General features: G+C 49.1%; 1 protein-coding gene across 1 annotated transcript in view; it reads left to right on the forward strand.

Annotated features, from left to right (window-relative positions):
• Window positions 1-6,242, forward strand: part of CDX2 (caudal type homeobox 2) — an 86,143-nt gene extending 79,901 nt beyond the window's left edge. The window contains exon 5 of the transcript XR_015137598.1: window positions 6,116-6,242. The gene's annotated coding sequence lies outside the window, so the exon portion shown is untranslated. The remainder of the gene's footprint in view (window positions 1-6,115) is intronic.
• Window positions 6,243-15,335: the final 9,093 nt, after the last annotated feature.

Raw genomic sequence — 15,335 nt, forward strand, 5'->3', positions numbered from 1 at the left:
AACTTTAAAGTTTTTAGTGAAGAGCTAACATATTCCCACAGTTGAAATTCAAAAGGGTGCAGATTGAAAGAATTTCTTCCTGTCTTTTCCCTGTGCATCTCAGAGACAGCCTATGTTATGAGTTTCCTGCAAAATCAGAGGTAATATGGAAATATATGCAAATACCCTCTTTGTCCTCTCCATACACATTACGTTGTTCTGCACCCAGCTCTTTTCGCATGACAATGCATTTTGAAGTTCATTTTGTATCAGTACTTTTTTTTATCTAATGATGATGTAGGGTTCTGTGGTGTGGATACACTTCTGTGGTGTGGATACATTTACTAACTCATCCCCTGATGATGGGCTTGTCCTGAAGCTTTCATTCTGGTGGGCTGGTCTGTGCCCAGTCTGACTCAGGGTTGTGGACTTGTCTGTGGTCACTCAGAAATCAACCCTGAATTTCCATTGGAAGGACTGATGCTGAAGCTGAGGTGCAATACTTGGCTACCTGATGTGAAGAGCCGACTCATTGGAAATGACCCTGATGCTGGGAAGGATTGAGGGCAGGAGAAGAAGGTGACAGAGGATGAGATGGTTGGATGGCATCATTGACTCAATGGACATGAGTTTGAGCAAACTCTGGGAGACAGTGATGGACAGGGAAGCCTTGCGTGCTGCAGTCCATGGGGGAGCAAAGAGCTGGACACGACTGAGTGACTGAACAGCAGCACTAGACTACTTGGGGTCAGGGCAGAATCTAGGTGCTCGGTGTGGGCATGGCCAGCCCTTCAGAAGGACCCTGAGGGGGTTGGCAGCAGGTGGGTACAAAGAGCCAGGGTCCTAGAGTGGAACCCCCAATCCTAGACCAAGACCTGGACCCTTTTGGGCAAAAACCATCTTGGTAAGATTTCCCTTGGACCCTAGGCCATCTTCCCAAGTAGTGGGGGCCTGTTGGCCTCCTACAATGCTGACAGCTGGACTGAAATGCAGGCACTTGAATTTGGGCCCTGTGCTGTGTTGGGAATGTACGTACATGGGAGGCTAGCTCTGAGCAGTGTGCTTTTAAGGATTCAGCCCCTGGATGTCTGGTCAACCCCATTGTGGTTAAGCTGCCAGGCCCCTGTGTTCCTGACTTGGCCTGATAACAGTGGTCAGCCCACAGCAACCTAGCCCTTCACCATGTAGGGGAGGGTCTGAGCATCTCTGTGGGGTGGCAGAGATGACCGGTGGGTCAACCCAGGCCGATGCTGCTGCTCACGCAGGCAGGACTTCCCCTTCTCTGACCTGCCCGGGAAAGACCCATGTCTGACCGGCCCTTCTCTGTGGCCAGGTTGGGGAGCCCTGGAAGGGAGGGACAGTCACTCCTCACTCCTCACTCCCCTTTTTGGCTTGGATTCTGGTTCTGCTCATGGGAGGACAGGTGGTAGCCCTGGAACCTGCAGTCCCTGTGTAAATCCGTTCCTCTGCTCTGGGTTGCTGGGACCCTTCGGAGCTGCCAGAGGAGCAGCATCTCCTTGACCTCATTTCCTGCTGTCCTCTCTGCATGCTGTCATCTCCACTCTGTCTGATTCCGCACCTGAGGCTCTTGGGAACCCTGGTGGTTGAGGAGGCTTCCTGGGCACCTTGCTGTGCTTAGTTGCTCAGTCGTTTTTGACTCTTTGTGACCCCGTGGACTGCAGCCCTCTCTTCATGGGGATTCTCCAGGCAAGAATATTGTAGTGGGTTGCCATGTGCCCTCCTCCAGGGGATCTTCCCGACCCGAGAATTGAACCCGGGTCTTCCACATTGCAGGAGGATTCTTTACCGTCTGAAGCCTTCCCTGGCACCTTTCCTGGGCCCATCTCAGCCTGGGTTCAGGGGAGCTGCAGGAGGTGGGGTGAAGCCTAGAGCTCCCCACAGTGCATCCCGCCTACGTGATCAGCAGCCAGCAAGGGACCAGAATGCAGTCTGGGTGAGGAAAGGTCACGTTGAGGCAGAGGAGGGTGTGGGGACGGACGGAGCAGATGAAAGGAGGGTGTGGGTTGAGAGAGGTCCAGGGTCCGTCCCAAGGAGTAACTTGAAAGCAGCACAGGACTCGATTGGAGAGAAGGGGAGAAAAACCACCGCTGCTGTCTCTGCCCATGCAGAAACCTGAGCTTGACGTGGGCGAGACCAGCCTGGAGATGGGAACTTGCCGTTCCTCTCAGCTGCGCCAACGGCACACCACCTCCCAGAAGCTGCTTCCTGTACTTGCCTTTTTGTCTGACAGGTGCCTGATTGTGCCTTTTTCTTGAAAGTAGTATCTGGGTCAGTAGCCTCAAGCATGCAATGCGGAACTTAGTCTGTGTGAAGGCGGAAGAGATGTGGACCCCACAGAACGTGATTCAAGGGACCAGAAAAACCCAGATGGCCTAGAGGCAGGCCTGACCTGAAATGCCGCCACCCTGGTGTGTTCCACGGGGTTAGGAGCCGTCCGCTCCCTCCTGTGCTCTGTGTCAGCGACCCCTGGGACGGATGACGGCTGCAGGTGACAGGGACTGTCCAACCTCTCTGCAGGCAGGGCCCGGCATTGGGGGCCAACCCCCCGGGGAGTGTGGATGAGGGAGGGGTGTGAGTGAGGGGGTGGGAAAAGCAGAGGCTGGGACCCTGTTTGTTGGGCAGCCCTGAGCAGCCGTGACCTGGTGCCCAAGTGAGAGTCTCAGCCCTGTACCAGGCTGCAGCCCAGATCTGCTCAATCAGAAGATTGGGAGTCGGGCCTGGCAGTCTGGCTCGAACAAGCCCTGCAGGTAACACAGACTCACGCCCAAGTCTGAAAGCCTCCAAGGGAACGACAGTTTTAAACACTTTTAAAAAACTGATTATATTCTTATTCTCAGTGAGACTCAAGAGAACATTACATCTAGAGAGAAAGAAGAGACAGCTTTGAGTGAGGGATGTTCAGGAGTTCATTCACTCTTTTACATGATCGGAAAACTAATTACAAAACTTGATCATGCGTAAAGCAAAGAAAATTTCAATAACTACAGGACAAAGACCCCCAGGAATTCATAGCAAAAAATATAGCCCCCTCAAAATCTAACAGCTTGTTAATTTTATAAATGCTTTCTACATAGCTCAGAAAGAAACACAACTTGTTTGGGAAGAGTGAAAGAAGGCTGTTTTCTTGACTGTCTTTTACTCCCCGACATTCTCTGCCCTTGAAAAAGCTGTCACAACAAAGTGGTGTTGGATTGAAGCTCCCGATTTTTGGAATGTTTTCCGGGGATCCTCGCCCCTGGCACCATCTACTGAAGCCCTCGTCATCCTATTGTAACAATCTCAATTCGAAAACAGGCTGAATGTAATTTCTAACTCTGGCTCTGCCACTAACTGGCTGGGGGAACCCCAGCAAGTTACTTGATCTCTTTGACCCTCAGTTTCCCATCTGTAAAATGGGGCTAATCATGGGGTCAACCAGACCATGGCTTCCCGAAGGTCCCTGCGCTGCGTATATACAGTAAATGCTCAGAGGTGGGTGTAATCCATTAGTCATGCAGTATCATCTCAACTTGGGACTTCCCTGGCAGTCCAGTGGTCAAGACTGCGTGCTTCCTCTGCAGAGGGCATGGGTTCAATCCCTGGTCAGGGAACTATGATCCCACATGCTGCATGGTGAGGCCAGAAAATAAAACAAACTTGAAGAAGTTAGACTAGACCTTGAGGAAATCAACTTGTAATGATGGGCATGGAAGGCAGGTAAGGTAAAAGTGTGAAAGTGTTTGTCGCTCAGTCATATCTGACTCTTTGCAACCCCATGGACTGTAACCTGCCAGGCTCCTCTGTCCATAGGACTCTCTAGGCAAGAATACTGGAGTGGGTTGCCATTTCCTTCTTCAGGGGATCTTCCCAACTCAGGGATCAAACCTGAATCTCCTGCATTGCTGGTGGATTCTTTACTGTCTGAGCCACCAGGATAACCCCAAAGTAGGAGACCAAACAGTAATACTTGTGTATATGTTTAGGCTCTGAGACATATGTTTAGTTACTCTGATCCTGTGACCTTGACATTGTGGAAAGAACAGGGAAATATAAGAATATCTTATAAACAGGCCGATGAAGCTTTCAAGGCTGGCGAATGTCTTCTGCCCTGTCTGCCAGGGTGTGTCTCCCAGCAGAAAGAATGGTGGGCACCAGCTGGGCCAGGGGTCACTCTGCAGATTTGCTTGCTTGCTGGACGAACACACCTGGCTGGCAGGCTGACAAGCAGACCTACCCCTCGTCCCCCACAGTTACCTCCCCACAGAATGATTTATGGTTGTTCAGTTTCCATTTATAAAACTGACAACGTTCCCACTGATAAATATGATATACGTGAAATTCAGCAGCCGCAGGATAAAAGCCGCTGGCCCCATGGCGACATCTGGCCGCCTGGCGAGGGCGTCATCCAGTGCCCTTCACCCCTTGGAGTGCTGACTGCTGTTCAGTGCAATAAAGAGAGTGTAAGGTCCACGGGGACATGACAACAGCGTTCAATGCAACCAGTAGGTCCCATGGCTGGGGCTGATCCCAGGCAGAAACATTTGGAGTGAGACTCAGGAAGAAATGCCCTGCAGTGGTCCTCACGCAACAGTGTGTCTTTGCAGCGTGGTGTAGGGATGGTGACCTGGGTTCAGTTCCCGGATCACAAAGATCCCCCGGAGGAGGGCATGGCTACCCGCTCCAGTATTCTTGCCTGGAGAATCCCACGGACAGAGGAGCCTGCTGGGCTCCAGTCCATGGGGTTACACAGAGTCGGACACGACTGAGTGACTAACACCCAGTGGGGATGGTGACTTTGATGGTGAAGGGCACAGACGGGTTGACTGTGGAGCGGTGGGTGTTTTCACACACAGATGGTCTGCAAGGACCTCGTGCCCACCTAGAAGAGTGGTCTCTGTGACTGCAGTTCCAGTGGGGAATCGGTGCTGCCTTTTATCTGCAGATTTCAAGGTTCTTGATGTGAGTCATTCCTCTCTGGTACCTCCTATGAGTGATAGCCTTCATTTTTCCAGATAAGGAGCCTGCACATGCTGGCTCTGACAGCATAAGGAGCCTGACACATGCCCCATGGGTCACTGAGTGGCTGACGAGTGCTCACCTGTCCCTGGCAGGTACCCTGACTGTCCTGAATCACCATGATGGCAGTCAGAATGGGGCAGGGTGTACCAGGAGAGGAAGCCAGGACCTAGAAGAAACAAAGCACAGACTTCTCTTGGTCCCCAAATTTGGTGCTGTATCTAAATCAGTCATCAAGTGTGTTAAAAATATGGCTATCTGGTCAAATTGGTTTCTCTAAGTAGATCTGGGTTAGGGTGGGGACCAGAATTCTGTATGTGAACAAATTCTGCAGGTGACCATGATGCACACCCACATTTAGCTGAAAAGGGTCAGTAAGTAAGGGACCCTGGGGTGGAGGGCGCTGGGGGCTCCCACAGGACCACACACTTGGGGGTATCTGTCTTCACAGTGGCCATCAGCCCATAAAGGCCCTGCCTCCACTCAGGCTCAGGGGTGTCATAGGTGAACCCCACTACCCTCAGCACAGTGTTTCTCAGTGTTTTTAGGTTCTTGTGCACCTTTGAGAACCTTCCTGGAGTTCTGTGATGGTGCAGTAGGGATCCACCTGCCAATGCAGGGGACAGGGCACGAGTTTGATCCCTAGTCTGGAGAGATCACACATGCTGCATGGCAGCTAAGCTCGTGTGCCACAACTATTGAGCCCGCATGCTGCAACTGCTGAAGCCCGTGCTCCTAGAGCCTGAGCCCTGCAAGTAGAGAAGCCTGTGCACCACAGCTAGAGAGTTGCCTCCGCTCGCCACAGCTAGAACACAGCACACAGCAACGAAGATCTAGCGCAATCAAAAAGTGAATGTATTCAACTTTTTAAAATTTTAAATAAAAGTAAAATAGATTTTAAAATTTTAAACATGAAAACTTTCCTAAAAAAACATTCAGATGCCTACACAATCAGGCTGTGATTTCAGGAGTGTCTGTAAGAGGCAGATTTAGTGTTGGGGGAGGCAGATAATATTCGAGAGCTTCACCAAAACCTAAGAGAATCTGAAAGTAAATTTAAAACAAAATCTTGGGACATGCCTGGTGGTCCAGTGGCTAAGACTCCATTCTCCCAATGCAGGGGGCTGGGGTTTGATCCCTGGTCATGGAAGTGGATCCCACATGCAACAGTGAAGACCGAAGACCCAGCATGATGCAACTGAGACCCAGTGCAGCCAAATAAATAAATAAATGCCAAAAAAATAAAATCTTTGTCTTGCTCAGTGCTACTATAAATCGTGTTTCTCAAGGCTGCTTGGCCCTTGCCAGTGGTTGAGGTTCCTAGTCCATTAGAGGATAAGAAACGCTATCTGGGTTTTTGTTGGGTGGGTCCACTGGCACTTACCAACCAGTTCCATCTCTTTCCAGGGGTGCCTTTCTGATCTTAGAGCCTGCAAAGCTGGAACCCTATTGCCCTTGCTCCCTTGCAGCCAGACATGCACCAGGCTGCATTCCACACGCACTCTCATGGACGTGGAGGACAGGAGTTTGGCACAGGTCCCTGGGAGTGCTCTTGGATAAACCTACAGGCAGTGAGGCCACTGCTGCGCCACCCTTTCCCGGGTCCAGCACCGGCATCCTGAGTGATGGGGGTCGGGGAGCATTTGCAGTACTTGTCTGTTGTTTAGTCACTCAGTCGTGTCCGACTCTCTGCGACCCCATGGACTGTAACCTGCCAGGCTCCTCTGTCCATAGGATTCTCCAGGCGAGAATACTGGAGCAGGTTGCCATTCCCTTCTCCCGGGGATCTTCCCAACCCAAGGACCAAACCCACATCTCTTGCGTCTCCTGCATTGGGGGGCAGATTCTTTACCACTAGTGCCACCTGGGGAGCCCTGATTAAACTGTACTCGAACATAAAATAAAAATTAAGTTAAAAATAAAACAAATAAACTGGTTCATTTAAAAAACTTAGTAGATTAAATAAGTTGTATCTATTTAAACACGGGCTTCCCTCATAGCTCAGCTGGTAAAGAATCCACCTGCAATGCAGGAGACCTTGGTTCTATTGCTGGGTTGGGAAGATCCTCTGGAGAAGGGAACAGCTACCCGCTCCAGCATTCTGGCCTGGAGAAATAAAAGATATAAAGAAAAAAAAAAAACGTAGCAAAGAGGAAAGGATGGGAAACAGTCTGGGTTGAGGAAGGGCCCCTCAAGGGAAGGGTTGCTTGAATTCAGCCTTGCAGCTTTCTCTCGAGGTTCTCTTGGCAAATAAGCCCTTTTATGATCATTATCTCAGAGGGTAGATGGTTAATTGCTCAAGTGCTATTTGTTGGGTTAAAATGCAGAATTATAATAATAGCAAGCACACTGAGCCCCTAGTGTATGTCAGGCGGTGTTCTCAGCGCTTTGGGTTTGTTATTCCGAGCACCCCTCCGAGTCACTTGGTCCTCCTCTTCCTGCGGCCACTGACGTGAGCTGCCTGCCTCCCGGCCATTCAGCAGTGTGTGGCGCAGAACCCCTGCTTTAAGTACTGTGCCGTTCACTTTCCCTTGTACCGAAATTGTAGCTCTCACATCACATTTTCGAGGCACTAGAAACTTCTCTTGCTTTTCTTTTCTTTTTTTGTGAAAATAGACTTTATATTTAGGTTCACAGCAAATTAGCAGAAGATGTAGAAATTTTCATACATTCTTCACCTCTACTCATGTGTACATAGCCTCCCCCACTGTCAACTTCTCCCACCAGAAAGACACATTTGCTGCAGTTTTTTAAAAATTAAAAACGTTTCTGGATTTATTGAGGTATAACTGACAAACAAAATGTATATATTTAAGATGCACAGCATGACGATTTTATGTATGTATACTTTTATACTTGCTGAAATGAGCACCATAGTCAAGCTAATCGACGTCTCACATAGTTACCTTTGAGTGTGTGAGAACATTTAAGGTCCACCCTCTTAGCAGGTTTCAAGCATATGAGCACGTGCTCAGTCCCTCAGTTGTGTGGGACTCTTTGTGACCCCGTGTACTGCAGCCTGCCAGGCTCCTCTGTCCATGGAATTTTACAGGCAAGAATACTGGAGTGGATTGCCATTTGCTCCTTTGGGGGATCTTCCCCACCCAGGGATCACACCCACTTGTGTCTCCTGCATTGGCAGGCAGATTCCTTACCACTAGCGCCACCTGGGAGGCCCATTTAAGCATATAAGATGATATTATTAACTATAGTCACCAGGCTATATGTTATATCCCCAGAACTTACTCATCTTAAAACTGAAAGTTTGTGCCCTTAACCAACATTTCCCCATCCCACCCCGTCCCCAGACCCTGCTACCACTGTTTTTACTCCCTGGTTCTATGAGTTTGACCTTTTTAGGTCCTACATATGAGTGACATGGTAGAGTATTCATCTTTCTCTGTCTGGCTTATTTCATTTGGTATAATGTCCTCCAGTTTCATCCATGTTGCTGCAAATGGCAGAATGTCATTCTTGTTTATGGTTGAGTAATATTCCACCGTACATACACAGCACATCTTCTTTATCCACTCATCTATCAGCAGACACTTGGGTTGTTTCCATGTCTTGGCTATTGTGAATAATGCTGCAGTGAACATGGGGGTGCAGGTACCTCTTTGAGATGCTGGCTTTGTTTCCTGTGGATGAGTCCCCAGAAGTAGAAAAGCAGGGCTAAAAGGAGTAGAGGATTTACTATAGGAGTCAGTGCTGGGAGCTGGTGGGGCTGAGACCTCTGTCTCTGCTGGTGGCCTGAAGTCACCGTCATCACTGGTTAGTGGGATGTGACGTGGGTGAGAACAGGGACAAACTCGACCCTGCAGGGATTAACTGGAACTCGTGGGGACAAGCTGGACCCCGCTTCTGTCTTACTGCCTCCGTCAGACGGGCTAGCGCCTGCGGGCCTGAAGCTGTACGCACCCTTGGCCCCACCCGGAGATGTTCTGGAAGGAGACCTGGTGGGAGCTGGGGCAACTTCAGGCCCTGGTGCCGCCCACAGCTGCACGCATGCTGCCGCTGTGGGCAGGTGGCAATGGTGCCGGGTCCCCGTCCAGCCTCCAGGACATCACAGTGAGCTTCACCTCCACCTCCCAGGCCGGCACGCGTTTCCCTTATGTCCAGCCCTGACTCAGAACCCAAGGAAGAAGCGAATCCTGGGAGATGGGGTGCTAGCCAAGCTGAGGCAAGAACCACCGCACCAGGCCTGAGCCGTTATAATACGACACTGGTCACCACTGAAAGGAAGGACACACACCATGGCGGAAGGCACTCGAGGGACATTCTGTGCATCTGTTACAGACCAGGAGCCCCCAGGGCTGGGTGCTGTGACCTCATGGCCAGGCAGGACCTGTGTACTAGCCACACCCACCCCAACTATCTTCGGGGTGTCCTGACTCCCGTGTTCCGTGGAGCAGAGGAGGAGGGCACAGGAGGCGTGGAGAAACTGGCATTCCTAGCAGTTTGGAAAGCCCTGGGCACTTTGAACTTTGGTCACTGACTTCTGACCCCCACAGTGGATCCTCTATCACTGAACCTTCTATCTAGCTTTTCAAAGAAGGTCGAGGTTACCTATTTTGACAGCCCTTGGAGAAGCGTGGATGCCACATACGTTGGGTTACTTGTACGAGAACTGGACATTGGATTCCAAAGCTTCCGATGAGAGTATGAACCTGAAAGCCATCCATTGTGACCTGCGGATCCTCTCAGATTAACACCAAAGGTTTGGAAAAAACAGCTTCTGCTGTATCCCCCCTCTCCCTTATCAGAACAGTGAATTAGTGGAGGCTTCTAAATATGAAGGAAAAAAGAAGCAGAGATTAGTTTGAAGGCACTGGGACCTGGAGGCTATGCTGTCCGCTTTTCCAAAGGGGAAAGAAGTGGAGAACGGCTTTATGAATCACAAAGGACTAGGGCCATTGGAATTATTCAAAGACCTTCAATGAAATGTGTAGAACCAGGTGCTTTTCTCTTTTTTGACTGGCATTAAATTGTGGAACCAGGACATAGTCGAAGACTCAATTTAATTAGAAAAAAATGAAAATCTTTTAGCGACTAAAGTTTCAAACCTAAAACATCTTCACAAAATTCCAGGAGCTCTTGTTCAAAGAGTAAAGGAAAACCATGGGGGTTACTCTGAGGAGGCAGCCTGCCTTCAGGGGTTGTGGTAACAATAATCATATTGTAGCATGCACATTATAATAGTCAATATTTATTTAGGACTTGCTGTGTTGTTGTTCAGTCGCTAAGTCGTATCTGACTCTTTGTGACCCCATGGATTATAGTACAGGAGGCTTTCCTGACCTTCACTATCTCCTGGAGTTTGATTAAATCATGTTCATTGAGTCAGTGATGCCATCCAACCATCTCATCATCTGTCCCCCTCTTCTTCTCCTGCTTTCAATCTTTCCCAGCACTGAGGTCTTTTCCAATGAGTTGGCTCTTCGTTCACATCAGGCGGCCAAAGTGTTAGAGCTTCAGCTTCAGCATCAGTCCATGCAATGAATATTCAAGACTGATTTCCTTTAGGATGGACTGGTTGGATCTCCTTGTAGTCCAAGGGGCTCTCAAGAGTCTTCTCCAGCACAATATGAGAGCATCAGTTCTTTGGTGCTCAGCCTTCTTTATGGACCAACACTCACAGGACTTGCTGTATGCACAGCACTAATAACTTTCCATCTGTGCTCTCATTTAATTCTCCCAACACCTCTAGGAGATCAGTACTGGTTGCTCCCACTTAAAGGTGGGGGACATTGGGGCTTGGAAATATTGTGACTTGTGTACTGTGCTCCCCCCAAAAGTCACATTGATCAGTGAGTGAACGCCAATGTGCAAAAAATATATATATGAATAGACATTTTTGGTAGTGTCATTTATGAGTTTGACATTTGAAAAATCTTATGTCTTGCAGTAAGGGTTTGATTAAAGTAACGAAGATATATCCATTCAACGGAATGGTCTGTTAGAAATTATGATGTAGCTGTTCCCTAACTGACGTGGGGAAGTGTTGTAGATACACTGACACACACAAACACCACGGTTACAGAGCAACGTGAACGGGCTGACATGGTTTTGGGAAGCTGATATAAGTTTTGATAAAACTATTGACATCCGTTGGATCATAGAAAAAGCGAGAGAGCTCCAGGAAACATCTACTTCTGTTTTATTGACCACGCGAAAGCTGTTGACTATGTGAATCACAATAAACTGGAAAATTCTTAAAGAGATGGGACTACCAGACCACCTTACCTGCCTCCTGAGAAATCTGTATGCAGGTCAAGAAGCAGCAGTTAGAACTGGACATGGAACAACAGACTTCCAAACTGGGAAAGGAGTACATCAAGGCTGTATATTGTCACCCTGCTTATTTAACTTTTATGCAGAGTACATCATGTGATATGCCAGACTGGATGAAGCACAAGCTGGAACCAAGATTGCCAGGAGAAATATCAATAACCTCAAATATGCAGATGACACCACCCTTATGGCAAAAAGTGAAGAAGAACTAAAGAGCCTCTTGATGAAAGAGAAAGAGGAGAGTGAAAAAGCTGGCTTAAAACTCAACATTAAAAAAACTACGATCATGGCATCTGGTCCCATCACTTCATGGCAAATAGATGGGGAAACAATGGAAACAAAGACTTTATTTTTCTGGGCTCCAAAATCACTGCAGATGGTGAGTGCAGCCATGAAATTAAAGGACACTTGCTCCTTGGAAGAAAAGCTATGACCAACCTAGACAGCATATTAAACAGCAGAGACATTACTTTGCCAACAAAGGTCCGTCTAGTCTAAGCTATGGTTTTTCCAGTAGTCATGTATGGATGTGAGAGTTGCACCATAAAGAAAGCAGGGCGCTGAAGAACTGATACTTTCAAATTGTGTTGGAGAAGATTCTTGAGAGTCCCTTGGACTGCAAGGAGATCAAACCAGTCCATCCTAAAGGAAATCAGTCCTGAATATTCATTGGAAGGACTGATGCTGAAGCTGAAGATCCAATACTTTGGCCACCTGTTGTGAAGAGCTGACTCACTGGGAAAGACCCTGATGCTAGAAAAGATTGAAGGCAGGAGGAGAAGGGCATGACAGATGATGAGATGGTTGGATGGCATCACTGACTTGATGGACATGAGTTTGAGTAAGCTCCGGGAGTTGGTGATGGACAGGGAAGGCTGGCGTGCTGCAGTCCATGGGGTTGCTAGGAATCAGACATGACTGAGTGACTTCACTTTCACTTTTCACTTTCATGCACTGGAGAAGGAAATGGCAACCCACTCCAGTGTTCTTGCCTGGAGAATCCCAGGGACAGGGGAGCCTGGTGGGCTGCCGTCTATGGGGTCTCACAGAGTCGGACACAACTGAAGCGATGCAGCAGCAGCATACAGCAAAAATACCAACATCTACCATCTTGAAGAGACAGGATTCTAGGATGTTAAAATCATTCACTTTCCCTTCCTTTTCTGCAGTGATTGTGTTATATAAAGTGTAGAATGAAAGCTTCACACACACCATGAAAACTTCAGTCCCACCATGCTCAAGGGCTCTGTAACCTTGTACAAGTCCTTTATCCTCTCTGGGCCTCCTGTTCCATCTACCTAACAATGAGAAGGTGGTTTAATTTCAACACTGGCTTCCAGCACTGACATTCCTTTTTGACTTAATGAATCTCACTTCCAGTAAGGGAGTAGGGGCAAGGGGGGAGTCAAAGTTTATCAGTCAAAGGGACTGATTAACAGTCCCTTGGGAAGTTTCTCTCATATTTTGACCTGTTTCGATTGTTCTTTTCCCATCAGTCATTTGAGAAGGGAAATCGCTAGAGATGTGTCAAGTCACTCTGGGGAAAAAAGCACTTTTCCAGAATGGCAAATTTTAACCTATACATTAAAAAGAAAAAAATAAAGCAAAACCCACTACCCATGGAAACTCCACAAACAAAAACCAGCTCCCCAAACACATCCCGCATGCCTGCCCTGAGCCCAAAGGCCCTTGGCGTCTTTCTTAAGATCACCTGTCACCTACACACCGGAATAAGTAAAAATGGCCAGCAGATGTTTTTCGGATAGCCTGGGGGTCTCTTAGCACGTTCTCACTCCGAAGCACAGGGAGATCCGGGCGAGGCGGAGGAGGGCGGGGAGAAGGAGGGGGTCCCCGGCGCTCGCGGCGGTGCGCGCTGGTCTGGGCGGTTCACCTGGTGGCGCAGGCGCACCTGCCGAGAGCGCCTGGCTCGGGTCTCGGGCGCCCTCTGCCGTGCGCTCCCCGGGCGCGCCCGCCTGGCCCGGCCCGGGGCAGCCTTTCCACCTGCTGGGTCCCCAACGACTCAACGTTCCTGCGCCTCGCAGCCTGGTGCTCGGGGTTCCCAGGGAACTGAGAGGCCTCGAGCAGTGTCTCAGTCGCTTATTAAACCCGCGAGCTTCCTTCAAACCCACAAATCTGCTCTCAGAGGAGAAGTCTTGTATTGTCTGCTGTCCTTCTCCAGTCAGAGGGGTTCTTGTAAGGGGAGACCCTTGCACACTCCGAATGATGGCAACAAAAATACGTTCTGCAGTTAAGTGTAAGTAAGCGTTGAATGTGTTTCTCGCGTATTCTTACACAGTCCCGCTCGAGGAGGGATCTGAATCTGAGAATGACCCCTCTAGAATCTTCTCACCTGCCTGCTCCCCCGCCCCCTTCCCACCGCCCTTCAATTTTCCAGGGGATGCTGTCACCTAGACCGCACGTCTTCCTGCTAGATGTGTGTGCGTATGTGCTAAGTCACTTTAGCCGTGTCTGACTTTTTATGACTCCTCTGTCTATGGGATTCTCCAGGCAAGAATACTGGAGTGGGCTGCCATGCCCTCCTCCAAGGGATCTTCCCCGGGGATCGAACCTGCATCTCTTTCCCACGGATCGAACCTGCATCTCTTGCAGGCGGGTTCTTTACCACGAGCACCACCAACCCAGATGTGCAGCAGCAGGAAATCACTAAACCTCTCAGTGGTAACAATATCAAGCTCCCCAAACCCACTCGTGTATTCACCGGAGCCATTCTCCTATCCCAGCTGAGCCCTGGGCTTGGTGCTGGGGGTATATGTCAGTGAACAAGACAGATGCTTTCTTTACTCTCCTGAAACTTAACACCCAAGGAAGGAGCCGGAGCTGAAAACCAATAAAAACACAAACGGTTGTATGTCCCTATAGGGAAGGTGACACATGAGAGTAATTTAGGTTGAGATCTCACTGCCAGGGCATGCAAGCTCAGCCTGAGGGATAAATAAGAATAGCCCAGGTGGAAAATGTTGGACAAAGACTGAGACAGGAGGTGTCATAAATTCCGGGAGAGGCTGTGTGGCTGAGTCATCAGGAGTGAGGAGGACAGACAAAAGGCAGAAAGACAAAGCCTTGAAGGCTGAGCTACGCAAATAGATGAAATCCTAGAGTGAAGTGGAAACCATTGAATGGAGCCAGAGGGGGAGCACATCCTGCAGGTGGGTGTGGGTCTGGGGAAGGGGGTGCCAACGGGCACCTTCTGGGTCTCTGACTATGGCAGGAAGACTTGCTGGGGGTGCAGTCAAAGCTACATCTTAGGGGGACTGTTGAGAAATGTACTCAAGATCATTGCTGTCCAGGAAGGCACATTTGGTGGTAGGCTACAGTCCATGGGGTCGCCAGGAGTCAGACACGACTGAATGACTTCACTTTCACTTTTCACTTTCATGCACTGGAGAAGGAAATGGCAACCCACTCCAGTGTTCTTGCCTGGAGAATCCCAGGGACCGGGGAGCCTGGTGGGCTGCCATCTATGGGGTCGCACAGAGTCGGACACAACTGAAGCGACTTAGCAGCAGCAGCAGCAGTGTGTGTTAACAGCTCTTTTTTTAAAAATTATTTTTGGCTCTGCCCAGTCTTAGTTGCACAGCTTGCAGGACCTTTGTTGCAGCATGCTGGACTCTTAGTTGCAGCATGCATGTGGAATCTAGTTCCCCAACTAGGGAACCCTCTTCATTGGGAGAGTAGAGTCTTGGCCATTGGACCACCAGGGAAGTCGCTTAACAGCTCTTGATGAGGGCATTTGTTGAGTGGGTTTTGTTGTTGTTGTTGTTTATTTTTTAATACTTGGGATAGAAAGGAAAGAAAGTTGAGAAATGTGTTTTAATGTGACAAGTTCAAATTTTAACTTTATTTTTAATTGAAAAGACAGGGCAGACATACATTTAACTCTGGCAGAGGGCCCAAGTGAACACAGGACCTAGAAAGACATAGTGGGTGGGCCTGGGAAGAAGGGAAGATCCAAGTCAAATCAGGAATCGGACTGGATTCTTTGCTGTCTTTCAGAATTTTCTTCAGGACTGCTGGGGCCCTGACGTGAG

The sequence above is a fragment of the Bos grunniens genome, chromosome 12 (assembly GCF_055505025.1).
Source record: "Bos grunniens cultivar Pamir isolate PY7600 chromosome 12, Bosgru_T2T1.0, whole genome shotgun sequence".
NCBI classification, from domain to species: Eukaryota; Metazoa; Chordata; class Mammalia; order Artiodactyla; family Bovidae; genus Bos; species Bos grunniens.